Consider the following 14,277-nt stretch of genomic DNA (forward strand, 5'->3'; position numbering starts at 1 on the left):
GGAGATTGGTACTGGAAAATTGGCACATCCTAATACAGACTGGGGCCAGTCGGACATGAATTTGTGCCCAAATTAGAGTTTGCCCATTCCAAAATTGGGCAGGAGGAACTTTCCACCAAACACCTCACAATGTGTTTCACACATTTTAACCAAGTCAGCCAACAGAATTCTTGCACTGTTTGAAACCCTCCTGTTGACTAAAGGTCAGCCCTGATGGAAGTGGCTATCATTCCCTGGCAGAGTGTATGTTTTGCATGTAGATGGTCACAGATCCCAGCCCACCATTTCCACTTGGAGGATTTGGGGTGCAGGGGCACATACTGCAAAAGATGATTGCTTCCAGCCCTGAAGAGCTGTTGCCAATTAAACAACACTCAACTGACTAGGTATGATCTCTCTAAAACCATCCCCATTATCAAAGGTTCTGGTTACTTTGTGTCTGGACTCTAATTTTCCTTCAACTTAAGAGTATTCCCCACCAGACGATAGCTGCAACTTAGCTGCTTAACTGTGTTGTTATAACACACTTCTCCATATTTTAATGCCAATATTTGCACTTCTCAATAGCATGTGAAAAAATGAAGTTGCAGGTCCAGTGTTGATGCATAGAGCTCTCTTATACTATCCCAGTGTTCATTGTGTATCTGAGTGTAGATAAATCAATCACAGTCAAAAACACTCCCCAGGAAATTTCCTGAAAAAGAGCAAGTTGAGGACACTTGAGGTATCCTTTCAACAGTAAAGTGAAGAGGTCTTGTAGTGCAGAAATGCTATCTTGTTTGTCTTTTAGGACACCCATGTTTTATTTTGTTCTCATTTTAACTTGGAAGAAAGTTAGAGAAAGGGCTCTTGGGTTTTGTTTGTGTGCTCTCCTGAGTGGTCAAGGGCCCTGTAAAATAAACGCAGGGAAGGGTCTATTTGGACTAGTCAGAGTTTCCTTTAGAGGTCCTATCTTGTCCTCCCCTCACCCTTCCTTGCCATGAGAGGCTTCCATGGAGAGATAATGGTTTTCATTAGGGAAATTCTACAGGGGAAAGTGACATTGTTTCTTTTCCTGCTTTATTTCAGTGCATCCAGTTGGCAGAGGGTGGAGGAACAGAGGTTGAAGGTCATCTGCCTCTCCATATTTCACGGTTGCAGATTTACAGAAGGGGGTGGGGAAGAGATGGGTAATTATTTCCTTCTGGTTATGGGATAAGATTAATACTATCAGTTTCTATATTGTCATTATTGCCAGTTTTTTCTCCCATCCATAAACAGCAATAATGCAGACATATCATGTGATTCAGAACTACTGTCATTTAAGAAGGCAGTGTTCAAGTGGTGCTCAATTGCTGTCCCTGACTAGGGCTTAAAAATAATTATGGACTATGCAAGTATCATTTCCTACCTTCATCTATTCTCCATCTCTTTCTCTCTCTCCTGCCAAAGAAGATCAGTATACCCTCCTGTATGCTATGGCCAGCCCTGAGACCTGCACTTTAAAATGTAAAGAATAGCTTTGACCCTCAATACTAGCCTCAAAACCTGCCTGTTAAATAATTTGGCTGTAACTCAGTGGTGAAGGGCACACACAGAAGGCCTCTGTTTCACTTATCCAGCATCTCTTTAAACAAAGAAGATCAAGTGAAAATGCTAGAGACTTTGGAGAGATTTTGTCAATAGGTGTAAACAATACTGGGCTACAAGGATCAAAGGTCTGATTTCACAGAAGGCAGGTTTCTATGAGAACAGAAGATGAGCCATCCCGGATCACACCACAGGTCCAACTAGTTCAGTGTTCTGTTCACACAGTGGCCAACCAGTTGCCCATGCGAAACCCACAAGTAGGACATGAGCCAACAGCACTTGCCCATCTACCCATGTTCCTCAGCAACTGAAATACACTGGCATTTTGTTTTTGATACTGGAGTCACAGAGGCCACCAGAAACAGTAGCCTCTGAATTGACCTAATCTCCTTTAAAAGACATCTTGCGGAAGTGAATTCCCTAGCTGAACTATGCACTGGGTGAAGACATACTTTTATCTGTCCTGAATTTGCCATCAATCAGTTTAATGATCCCATGGATTCCAGTATTATGAAAAACAAAGAAAAGTACCTCCCTATTCATTTTCCTTATATAATAGCCACCGGGAAAGCCTACACATGGGAGTTCCCAGCCAATAGCTTCCATACGGCCTGAAGTGCCTGATCCTGATCCTAATCTTGGAAGCTGGTTAAAATCTGGATGGATGACTTAAATGTTATGAACCACCCAACTTTGGTTATGGGCAGTATAGATATGTAATTAACAAAAACAACAGCAGCAGCATACTGATCATCTGTCTTCATCCTCTATGCAATTAGGTTTTCAGTTTGCTTGTAGGTAGTATTATTCTCCCTGCTGATATGTGTCAATGACCAAATCTTGCTTTTGGTAGCGAGTGTGTATAATTGGCTTGCTGCAGGCTAGAGTTGCACCACATGCAAACGTTGCAAATGCTTTTTCCATGCTACCACAAATCATAGCAGCTTGTTTGAATAATCTGGGCTGCTGTTAAATTTCAACATCAGGAAGCACTTGCCAAGGCCTAGGGTTTGGCAGGCCATCCCTTGTTGATCACCAGAGTCTTCTGGTCCTATGGCTCCTTCTCTTACCATTGGTCCCTGTTCTCTCCTTCTGCACAGAGAGGACCCAAGGGTCAGTAGTGGGACTTAGGAGCTACTTCGGCCAATGCCCATTCATTTCCAGCCTCTTCTCCCTGCACAGTGGTGATGGGAGGGAAGATGGTACCTTAGGGTCTCTCAAAGCCTGCAGCTGGCATTGGGATCAGTCACTCGAGCTCTATCTGGACTTCTTTTCTGTCAAGTCCTATTCACCGTGGCTGGTAGGCAATAAAAGCATGTATAGAAATACAGCCATGTGGTGCAGCTGCTTTGCCATCCTCCTGGCCACCTGTCTATTTCTGGGACCAATACAAACAGGTAATTTTAACCTTTAAAGGTCTATATGGCTTGTGGCCAGATTATCCAAAGAGGCATCTCCTCCTGAATTCACATACCTGGACTCTGATGGTCTTCCTTCAAGTGCCCCAGCTCACTAAGATGAGGTGGAGGGCTGCAGCTGAGAAGGCCTCTTCAACCGACCTCTTGGAGGGTTCGCAGACTGTCTAGATTGTGACCTCTTTGGCACCAAGTGAAGAACGACTCTTCTGTTTGTCTAGACTGCCGACTAAAGCCCATATGAGTGCCTTTTCATCTTTGCCCAGTTTTACTTTTGCTGGTGGTTTTCTTTTGTGCTCTTTTGCTATCATTCCTTTTTCAAAATGAATTAACTTTATTGATGGTAGTGTGGTTTGTTTCATCACAGTTATGCTTCCGGAGGGTCAATCATACATCTCCCAATCCCACTCTTGAATTAGAGGCTCTCTGGCTCAGTTCCTCCTGCTTCATGAGGCTGATTTGTTCAGTTTGCCCTAAAATAGCTGCACAATAGCAATGATTATGTATCACTTAACATTGCATAGCAGGCCCTCAAAAGTCAAATATAGTGAGTTGGTTTAAGCCAGTGATGACAGCTTAGGGCAGTATACTTAACCTTGGACATAAATTCACTCTTGCTCGCAGTTGCCAGACATGGCCAAATCATGCTGCCTGCAGCAAATACATCGGCACTCTTCCTATATGCGACCTACAAAGTCCTAGGTTTGTTTTTGAATGCCTTCACTCTGGACGTCCAAAATTTGCTTCTCAACAGTACTTCTTCCAGTATTTTTAAAATTTCCCCTTCATTTTGCCCTGCCCAAGCCAAAATAAGGACTTAGAGGAAAAAGTGTTTGGAAGTATGCAAAGAGGAGGAATGGGACATTGTTGCCTTGCTTTGAGGTGCAGAGCTGCACAAAATTATAAATTGGGTCCATTGCAAACTGTGGGTGCTTCCAATTGAGGTTTTTATGGCATTACTGCCAGGTCTCCTTCACAGAATTTTGCGGTGTCCAGACACCATCATCTTCCACCCATAACTCACCTGTTTTTCCATTGCTTTTTATGTGCTTTTAAAAAGTTTTTCTTATGCAGAATATCCATTATGGAGAAAAACACATAGTTACAGGGCAAGACCTTCTAATTGTTAGCACTAGGAGCCCTCCATCTGGAAACAGGGCACCCATTCCTACAGTAAGAGACAAGTCTTGTAGCACTTTCCAAACACAGAAAGCTGATTATGTGAACCACTGTCCACCATCAGATGCACAGTATGTCATTCTCAATTAGTGCCTACACACACAGGCATAGGAAAATGGCAGGAGAGAAAGGAAGCTTTGGAGAGGGAATCGGCTGTGTCCGACCGCATGCTGGCTGCAGGATGCTAGGACTCGTGATCCAACAAACTTGGTCAATTGAGAAAGGCGGGCCACACGGACATATTATGGACCCGACGCCGCTTCAGCAGATACACCAAGCGTTGCATTCAGCCGGCAGGTATACAGAAGCGGAGCGCGCGAGCAAACTATGAGGCTCGACCAGCAGCAGCACGTGCGACGCGGGCGGCGCTCTCGCTCTGGGCGCAGCGGCGGCGCGGGCGGCGTGGCGCCTCTGCCTTGGTATCCTCTGAGGAGAGCGCGCCGCGGCGCCCCCCTTCTCCCGTCTCGCCGCGGCTGCTCAGGCAGGGGAGCGACACCAGGGGGCGCCTCGCGAAAGAGAGCGGCCGCGCTCTCGCCAGGCAGCCCGCGGCGGCGGCGGCGGCTCGCGCAAGTTTGGAGGCGAATGGCTTTGCGCCTCCCTTGCCATGCCATCTCCTGGCGGGCGGCGCGCGCAGAGGAGCGAGGCGCGGCGGTGGCGGCGGCGGCCAGAGGGAGCCCTGTAAGGCTCGCAGCGGCGGCGGTGTGCGGCGGCGCCGCCTTCCCACTCCGGCCACTCGCCGCTTGGGGTTCCCGGGGAGAGGCAGCGAGGGAGCGGGGGAGAGGCGACGCGAGGCCGCCGCTGCCAGGAGGATGTGGAGGCGGCGGCGGAGCTTGCCGCTCCCGCCGCCGCCCTCGCCGCTGCCCCGGTGCAGGCGCTGCGCGGCGGGCCACAGCGCGCTCGTCTCGCTGCTGCTGCTGCTCGCGCCGCTGGTGGGGACGCTGCGCGCCTTCAACCTGGACCAGGAGAAGCTCTCCGTCTACAGCGGCCCCGACGGCAGCTACTTCGGCTACGCGCTGGATTTCTACAGCCCTGCGCCGCACGCGTAAGTAGCGCCCCGGGCTGGTAGGCTGGTCTGCAGGGACCCGCGCAGATTTCTTCTTGGAAATTGCCAGAGGAGAGACGCCTCAACATCCCCACGCCCTCTTGCCCCGCCAAAAGAGTGCCTGTCCGGTGCTCCTTTCACGGAAAGGCTCTGGATCCATCGCGATCCGTCCACACGCCCGGATGCCCAGAGGAGTGGAGGAAATGTTGAATCGATTTAGGTCGATTTACCGTGGCCCACTGTCATGGCAATTTCGCAACTTGGGCACTTCCCCAGCTCGAGTGCCATCCGGGAAGAGAAGTTGTTGGGTTTTTTCTTTTTTTAAGGATGGGAAATTAATTCACCTGATTTGGCTATTCTGGGGATGGAGCTCAAATATAGTGAAAGGCTGATATGATGTTTGCTTGCCATTTGGCCAGGAGGTTAGGCTTGCCTTTTGTGGAATGCCGTTATTTCGAAGTTTGCCTGTATGCAGATATAGTGGCAAAGAGGATGTAAATTCGTGCCTTGTGGGCCAGGACCTGGGACCTCTAACAGAACCCCAACGAAGTGCTTAGCCCCACGCAAGTGGATGTAGGAGGCAAGCCGACTTAGGGCTGCATCTTCCCAGCCCTGCCAGCTGTACTTGGGAAGCAGGTCCCACTAAGTTCAGTGCGTCAGCCTGCCAAGTGAGTGTGCACAGGACGGCAGGGTGAGCTTGAGATCCTGTTTCCACACTTAGCTGGGAGCGTGTTCCATTGAATTCAGTGGGATTTAATTCTGGATGGGCATGTGCCCTAGAACACCACTGGCCAGTGGGAAGGTGCATCGAGCCTGATGCTGAGACTTCCATGAGGATGCTCCGGAGCAAGCTGTCCAAGCTCACTGTGTCTCTTATGGGAAGGCCCAAAGAGTTCGGTGAATGTTGTGTCACTTCTGGATTGATCCTAACGGTGAAAAAATTGGCATAAATCCTGCCTTTTAGCTGAGCAGGGCTTCCTGTAAGTGAAGTGGATCTGTATCCTTTGCTCCTGAACTGATGTCACACAGACCACAAATCTACAGTTCAAAGGAGTCTCAACAGTGGCTTGATGTGGGTTTAGTGCTACTGAAGCCCACAGAACTGCACAATCTCCTAGATTTCAGTAGGAACGTGTTTAAAGCTGTAACAGTCAATTTGGCAAGATGCGTGATGTGTTTCGCCCAATGGAGCTGCTCCTGAAAATTCACAAGTCACCTACTTCTGAGGAAGTCTAAACAGGTCTGTACCCCAGAAGCTGATCCAGAACAGTTTTGTTTTAGGGAGAGTAGGTATTTCCAGGCAAGAGTTTTCTCATTCATAGGATTTCATGGAGGGTCCAAAACTTGATATCTCTTATTTGAAACCTTCACAGGTATTCCTGTGGTTTCTTCTATATTTTCCCTTTTTTCCCTATTAAGGGAGAAAAGAATCATTGCAACATGCATTTTGACTGGTAGCATTAGGGGCCGTTTGTCTGAAAGCACTGCTTATAGTGCCTTTTGCATCTTTGAAGAAAGTTAGATTTCTCCTACTCCTGCTGTACTGAATTCAGCAGGACTAAAGTTTATTGTATTGCCTTAAGTGTGCAGGAAACCAAACTTCACTTGTCCGATTTTAGCTGCACAGCAGTTTTCAATGGATAGTTGTCCTGTAGTCTCTCTGCTTAGATATCAGAGGAGTGTGAAAGAAAACATTCTGTTGCAAACTGGCAGCTGCTGCAGTTGAATAGACCTAAAAGATTATTTCAATGAGGCCCACATTTAAGTGCAGCCAACCATAGGCAGGTTTACATGTACACATCACTTGATTTCTCTATGACTGATTGGTGTATGCTTGATGGTGATGGTTAGATTTATATTCTACCTTTCTTCCTCCTGTGGGAACAGAAGCCAGCTTGCGTTGTTCCCCACTGGTCCAAGTTCACCCAAAGAAGTTCACTGCTGAATGCTGGATTACAGCGTGGCTTTCCCTGGTCCCCAGTTGAACACTGTAATGACCATGCCATAGTGGTTATCCATGTGCAAACCGATTTAACTAAAAAGCACCGTGTTGGATTTATATATTCATTCATTCATATAGACCTGCCCTGCCTTCCATGCTGGAACTAAAGCGTCATATGTTGGTGTTTCCAGATGATCTCCCATCCAGGCACTGATCAGATGCAGACTTGCTTGATCTGAATTGCCCCATGCACACATACAAGTCACTGCTAGGTGTTGGCCACACATGTGTTAAGGGCACAGTGTGACACATTTTTTAAGGAGATGTGGTCTGGGGGCAGAGGACAGCGTACCAATATTGTGACAATGAATCAAGCCATGTTGGGATCATACTGACAATAGGTCTGCTTAACTATGGCTTTAGTATGAAACATGGGAGGTGCGTTTGACGGATTAATCACGATAGGGAAGATAGTTATGGATGGCCAGCTTTGGAGCAGGGGCCTGTAGACAGATGATGGAAAGATGCAGGCCTGTTGGTAGCACCTGTGATGAGGGAAGGCCCCTGAACTCAAAGGTTTCCAACCATCCAACCAAGGAGAGGAATGGCAGAGTCAACCTTCACCTCCCCATCCTTCTGTCCTGCATTTTTTGCATTTTTTTTGTTTTGTTTTTTTGCTTGCCTAGGAATGCCACCTCAACGAGAGAGAGGGAAGCCGGAGAGGCCTCTGCATAGCTTGCATCCTTCCCTCTTGCGGTGTCCTCTCCTCCCCACCCACCAATGCATCCCATTTCCTCCTCTTGGACGTCACTTTTCTGACACTGGATAGCAGGCAGCATAGTTGTTTCCCCATGCACGTTGCAAAAGGGTATGGGATAAATCTCCAACTTCCCTTTGTGAGCTTGGAGTGCTGTCTCCCAGCCTGGAGGGGCCATCTGCCACTGTCCTATGGCCCCTCAGACACTCTGAGGGGACTTAAGATTGCTCCCTAAAACACTGAGCTATGGACCTGGAAACTCCCAATTTGAATTCTGCTTGTCCTACTAATTTACTAGATCTTATTAGGGAAGCCTCACTCAGCTCTCTTCCACACTCATCTGTAATACGGATATAATAATATCAAATTTCCTCACAGCATAGTTATAATGTATTTATTTATTATAAACATTTATATACTGCTTATTTGCTTGAGAGCTATCAAGGCAGTTAAGAAAAAATAGACACAATAAAAAGAAGACTGTAATTGTTATGCTGTTGTGATCTGTCCAGACAACTTCAGCTGTTGGGTGGAATAGAAAATGAATAGTTATATGTTGGCGCATGACAAGTCATAGGTTGCTTAGTTTGTGCAGCTTCCCATGAGCAAGCATGCTGCCTTCTGTGCTTTTCTACCTGCTTGCCCGAACAACCCAGGTATTTTGGACTACAACTTCTAGCAGTCCTTGCAAGTGTGGAAATGGTTAAAAATACTGAAAGCAGAAAGCCCAAAATGTATGGAAATCTACTTTTCCCACCCATCTTGGAGTGTTCAAAGCATGTTTCATACAGTAATCTCTCTAATTTAAGAGAACTAGATCTTTTGCTAGCAAGCATGTTTGAATCCACTTCCATGGTATAGCAACTCCATCTTTGATGAGAAAGTCAAATGGTATTTTTTTTAAAGGCTCGCTTGGTCTGTGCAATAGCAAAGAAAGGGTGGAAGCAATATTTTCAGTGGTCGCTCTGAGATCAGGATAGATTAGAGGGAAAGTGTTGGGTCTAGGAATGACTTCAGCTCTGGACCATTGTACAGCGAAGAGGTGCAGGTGCAGAAGGAAAGAAATGCATTTCCATTGCTGCTTGTCATTAAGGTCACCTGTATCAGATGCATCTCATTCAAACTTGAAAGGAGCTAGATGCACTTCTCCGCTGGTGCTTTACAGATATATTATGTAGAAATTCTGGCTTTTTTCTTGCAACATGTTCCCAAATTACATTGTATAACTCCCTGCCAACAAATAGATCATTTTTTAAAAAGTCTAATTAAAAAATGAAGCCAGCGAGCCAGTGGACAGATTTGTGAATAAAAGCTATTGGATCGATGGAAATGGATGCCCTTACCCTGGACTGGCTTGGCTTCTGCCCTTCTGTAAGCAAACAAATTCCTGTGGAAAGTGTTGAGGAAACATTGTTTAAAGAAATTATGACATCTGGCTCTGTCACTGTTGATCTTCCTGCTGGCCCCATAGCCAATACTTCAGTAAGTGGTGGGAGCCATGTGTTCTTATTTGACCTGTAATAATGAGTACAGAAAAGAGGGTGACCATTTTTTAAAAAAATATTGAAATTTTGATAGCTGTTGGGCTAGTGGTCTGCAAACTGCAGTCTTTCAACAAAGCATCTCTTGATTTTTCAGATTCATCCTTGTTATTCATGGAGGGTAAACTTTTTCCAAATATCTTTCAGCATTAGTGTCCTTGTTGGAGCACCTAAAGCTAACACAACCCAGCCGGACATAGTGGAAGGAGGAGCAGTGTACTTCTGCCCTTGGCCAGCCACTGAGTGCAAACAGATCCCTTTTGATAATACGAGTAAGTACACTGGAACTACATGACTGTTTGTACGGGGATATTCACTTGAACCCTGGTGCTGAGGAAATCATTCTATGCATGAGCAGATGGGAACCTCTCTCTAGTTATGTCCATGTGTCTGACCTAACCCAAAACACCAGTTTTGGATGTTTGTATGTATGGGCTTTGTTTGACCCTAGAGAAGGAAGGAACAGTAATATGACCTCCAGGGCTTGTGTTTGTGCTTACCTGCTGCATCTTAATTCACAGGTCTGAGTTTTGCCTGCTATTTTCAGGCCATGCAGCTCACTTTTTTTTTCTCCTTTCCCCTTTTCCTTTTTTTATTATTTCTTAAAGGAGCCTGTTTTCATAGCAAGTTCCTGGTTCAGTGTTGCTTTCTAAAGTTGACAGCAAAGTTTCAGGCTTTACCATCCTTCTGTTCAAGCAGCTTTCTGTCTGGTCAGGTGAAGCAAAAGGTCCCATGCTGCATGCTTGCTCAATGATTTCAGAACAGGAGAATGTTATTTCAGAATTATATAGAGGTTGGGTGGAAACCAGCATAGGAATAATATGGATTCATCCACTTCAAACCCCTGCCCCACACCCACCCCTGCTGTCTGACAGATGGTTCTTATTTAATTAAAGGGAAAACACATTTGAGTCTATTTGGGCTGTTTATGTTTTCTGTTGTTTTCCCCTTTATGGCCCTTGAAAACTGTTTGGTGCTAGTGTCTTCTGAAACATTAAAACTGAAAGCTTTTAATTTAGACAGATCTGATCTTTAGAAGTGACGGTAGGATTCATCAAGCTCAGTTTAACTTTTGTGGCTCTTTTATGAGTATGCAGAGCCTCAGTTCTGCAAACATTGATGTCAAAGCATCCCTGGGTTAAAAAGGCAAAATTAGAAAGGTGATAGCTTTTTCATTACACCAGCATCTCCTGGGACAGCTCTCCTTCAGGCACAAGTGAGAAGGCTGGAACTGAAATTTCTGTTTGCCTACAGGCAAAGAAGCAGGGCCTAGAAGGGCACAAAATGGGATTTGGGTGAATTTGGCATAATTGTTAACAAGCCCTGGCTCAGACCATGAAACAGTTGTAAGATGACAGACAGCTAAATCTTCAGGAATTATGCACAATCTCTTGTAAGGAGCAACAACAGTATCTTGCCTTGAATAACTTTATTGGATTTACATGCATGGACCCAGTTCCCAGACTTTTAAAGGCGTCGTCATTTTTTTCTTTCAGAACAACAGAAGAGGGACAGAGATGTCCCAGTGGGAGACAGATCTGATTAGGTGACAGGGATTTTTTGGGTTTGGGATGAGAAGAATCTACGGGTAGAGCTCTGGGTGATCTGCACTAGATCCACAGGGATTTGTTTTGTTCTTTAACTCAAAGCTCTTTAGCAATTATACTAGCAAAAAGACAGCCAGGCAGCTGAAGCAAATAAAGCTTGAGGAGGGAAAACCAGGAGCACCTCTTGGGAAGCCTGTTTAGGAAGACATTCCATAGTTGGGTTGCCACTGCTAAGGAGCTCCTTCCTTTGTGGCCTCATGAGGTTCCTGTCAACGAGGACAACAAAGAGTCTTGTGGCAACTCGAAGACAAACCTATTGTGACATAACCTTTAGTGGACTATAGCTCACTACATCAGACACATGGCGTGTTATGGAGACATGATCCTGAAGAAGAAGACGAATACTAGGTAACTTGGTGAGGGATCACAGCAAAAGATCTAAAGGTGTGGGCTATTCATATGGGAAGGAGGTGGCACTGTTTTAAGCGTTTGGGTTCCAAGCCTTTTAGGGCTGTGAAGCAACGTACATACAGCTTGATTTGGGTGTGGAAACAAATAGGGAGCCACCAAAGGCTGTTTGAATGTTGGTACAATGTGCATAAAACTGGTCCTATCAGTCAAAACTCTGCTGGCTGTCTTCTGTACCCACTGAAGCACCTGAGTTATCTTCATGGATAGCAGTATACTTCTAGGCAAAAGACTGTTATTTCCCTTGTGCTAAGGGAAGGTTAGGGCGGATGCAAGAACATGGTGGTTGGGAGCATGCCTTCTTTCTGCCTGAGTGGCTTAGACATTTTAAGCAGCTTGAGCTGATCCTTACTCACCCCAGTCCTACTCTGAATCTGAACTAATGAGCTAAAGAGACTGTATCTGAGGCTCCTCCCTGCAGTGGTGGTAGTTCCAAGTTTTGGAGGGCCCTTGGGCAAATTATGCTCTTTCTGGGTGTGTTTACCTTCTCCCTAGCTCTGTAGTTTGCTGAGGCTTCTCCTTTTCATCACAGCTATTACCATCTGCTTGTCTGGAAGAGATGGTCATCATCATTCCGCAGCTGTATTTTGTGCATGGTTTTACTCTTGCGGGCTGTGCTGGAGAGCATTTGACCCAAAGTTGGAGCATATCTCTTTAAAACAAATAGAAGTCCTTTGTCGTGGCTGGTTAGAGTCCCATGGAAAAACATTTTGGTAATACTAAAAGGAATTTCTCATGGCTTACATCACAGTCCACTTTCTCCTCTGCCTGAAAGATCTCTCAGTTGCTAAAGAACACAGATCAGAAATAGGATCCAAAAGGCTTTAATTAAAAAAGAAATGGCTTTGGTTCAAACATAGCTGTCATTTAAAGAAGACTTGGGATTGCTAATATCAAAGTTCTGGGTTTGACCTCCAAAAGCACATAAAAGTGGGGAGGGGGAATATTGAAACAGTATTTTAGAACCAAACACCCAAAAGTTTAATGTATAAAATGACAGTAATTAAGAATCTATTCCATTTCCCTGGCAATTTATTTTTGCATGGTAAAAGGCAAGCGGTGATGAAATAATTTACTACCATTTAACAAGGGAAGATTATAGACCACAGCTGTGGGCAGGAAAATAAACTTTCAGATTGTGAAGCGCATTCCTTGTTTGTTCCTGAATTCTAGCTTGTTCTCAAATGTTCTCCCAGACTTCTTTGACAGGTCTTCACACTTCGGGAGGCATGCTCTCCCATCAACCCTTGAATAAACTGAGCTTTCAGATGCTTTATGGGGCTTGTAATCTTTCAGCACGGGGAGACTGTGCAGCGCACTTGGACAACCTCTCACGACCATTGCCAGTAACAACTACCACACAATCAACAGAACAGTAGTGGAAATGAGAACACTTCCTACAAGTGGCCTGTATGAAAGAGCACAAACAGTGATACTTTTGACTGAGCAGTGCTTCCCAAGTTTTATAGCATGCATAGTCGACTTGGGCCAATGGCACAGGGCTTTTGTCAGTACTACAAGTTTATACAATGCATTTCATTGGCTGCATTTCTATATCATTCAATGGTCAAAGAGCTCTGGGAGGTTTACAAAAATAAAAACCTTTAAGACACAATAGAATAAGCAGTGGGAGGTGGAGGCTAGGAAGTCAGTGAGGCAGGGTGTCCATTCCTGGGTCTAGTCGGAATCATTAAGAAGTTATCCATGGTGCTATTCTGGGGGGAGGGAACAGAGATTGGCTCCATGGAGAGCTCCTTTGAAGCTCAGACTAAAACTCCACTAGCATTGGAGCCACCAGCCTCCATGACTAATAACATAATATAAACCTCATGTACAAAAAGATAACAGTGTTAAACAATCAACAGCAAAAGCATTACGATCCTTCCAATACTTTGCCAGATGCCTTCAGTTGTGGCTGCAGCTTTGCACTGCGGCATGTGGGATCCCTCTGGTCCAGCAACCTGATTCACAGGGCAGCCAACCAGATTCCTGTGGGATGCTCACGAGGGCAGCATTGTGCACAAAGGTATCCTGATTATGATCTTGGTGGGAATTATAGCCTTCTCCTCCTCCATTTCACTATTTATAGTCTCCATTTCTTAAAGTTGGTGATCATCCCCACATCTCTTGGCAGGAAATTTCATACTTTACATATGCATCATGTGAAGAAAGGCTTTCTTTCTTCTATCCAGAATAGTCTACCAATTGGCGTCATTGGATGATCCTGGATCCTAAGGGAGAAAAATGATCTTTATTTACTTTTTTCACAACCTAAATAATATTACAAACCTTTACCATGTTACCATGTTCCCACATCCTTTAATCATTTTTTTTCTAAGCTGCAAAGTCTTTGTCACCTTTCCTGATAGAGGCATTGCTCCCTTTCTCTGATATTTTTGATGTCTTTCTGAGCTCTCACGGTCTCCTAGGTCTCTTTTCTAATGGGGTTTTGGCAGAGTAATGCACAGCTTTTTCTTGGGACATATGACTGTTATTACCTCCTTTTAAAGGTAATATGCATAGCTTTGACAGCTGTCAAAACTCCTTTTCCCAGAAAAGGGGGTGGAATGCACTTTTGCACTTGGCTGAGCAGCTAGAGTCTCAAGAAGAAGTAGAGAGAGTGCATCACCCCAAGCAGTTTGGGGGTGGAGAACACAAGGATCTTGCTGTGAAGCGTTTTGAAAATCACTGCACCACTGACAAGCAGAGGTGGGGTCTGAGTTCCAAAACTCAAAGCCCTTCTGTGAAGATGATGTTGCACTTTGTTTTGCAATATCAGCTGCCCAGTTAAAAGGAAAGAAAAATATTAAGAAATAA

Source organism: Varanus komodoensis, unplaced genomic scaffold (assembly GCF_004798865.1).
Source record: "Varanus komodoensis strain SLA01 unplaced genomic scaffold, ASM479886v1 scaffold15, whole genome shotgun sequence".
In the NCBI taxonomy this organism is placed as follows: domain Eukaryota; kingdom Metazoa; phylum Chordata; class Lepidosauria; order Squamata; family Varanidae; genus Varanus; species Varanus komodoensis.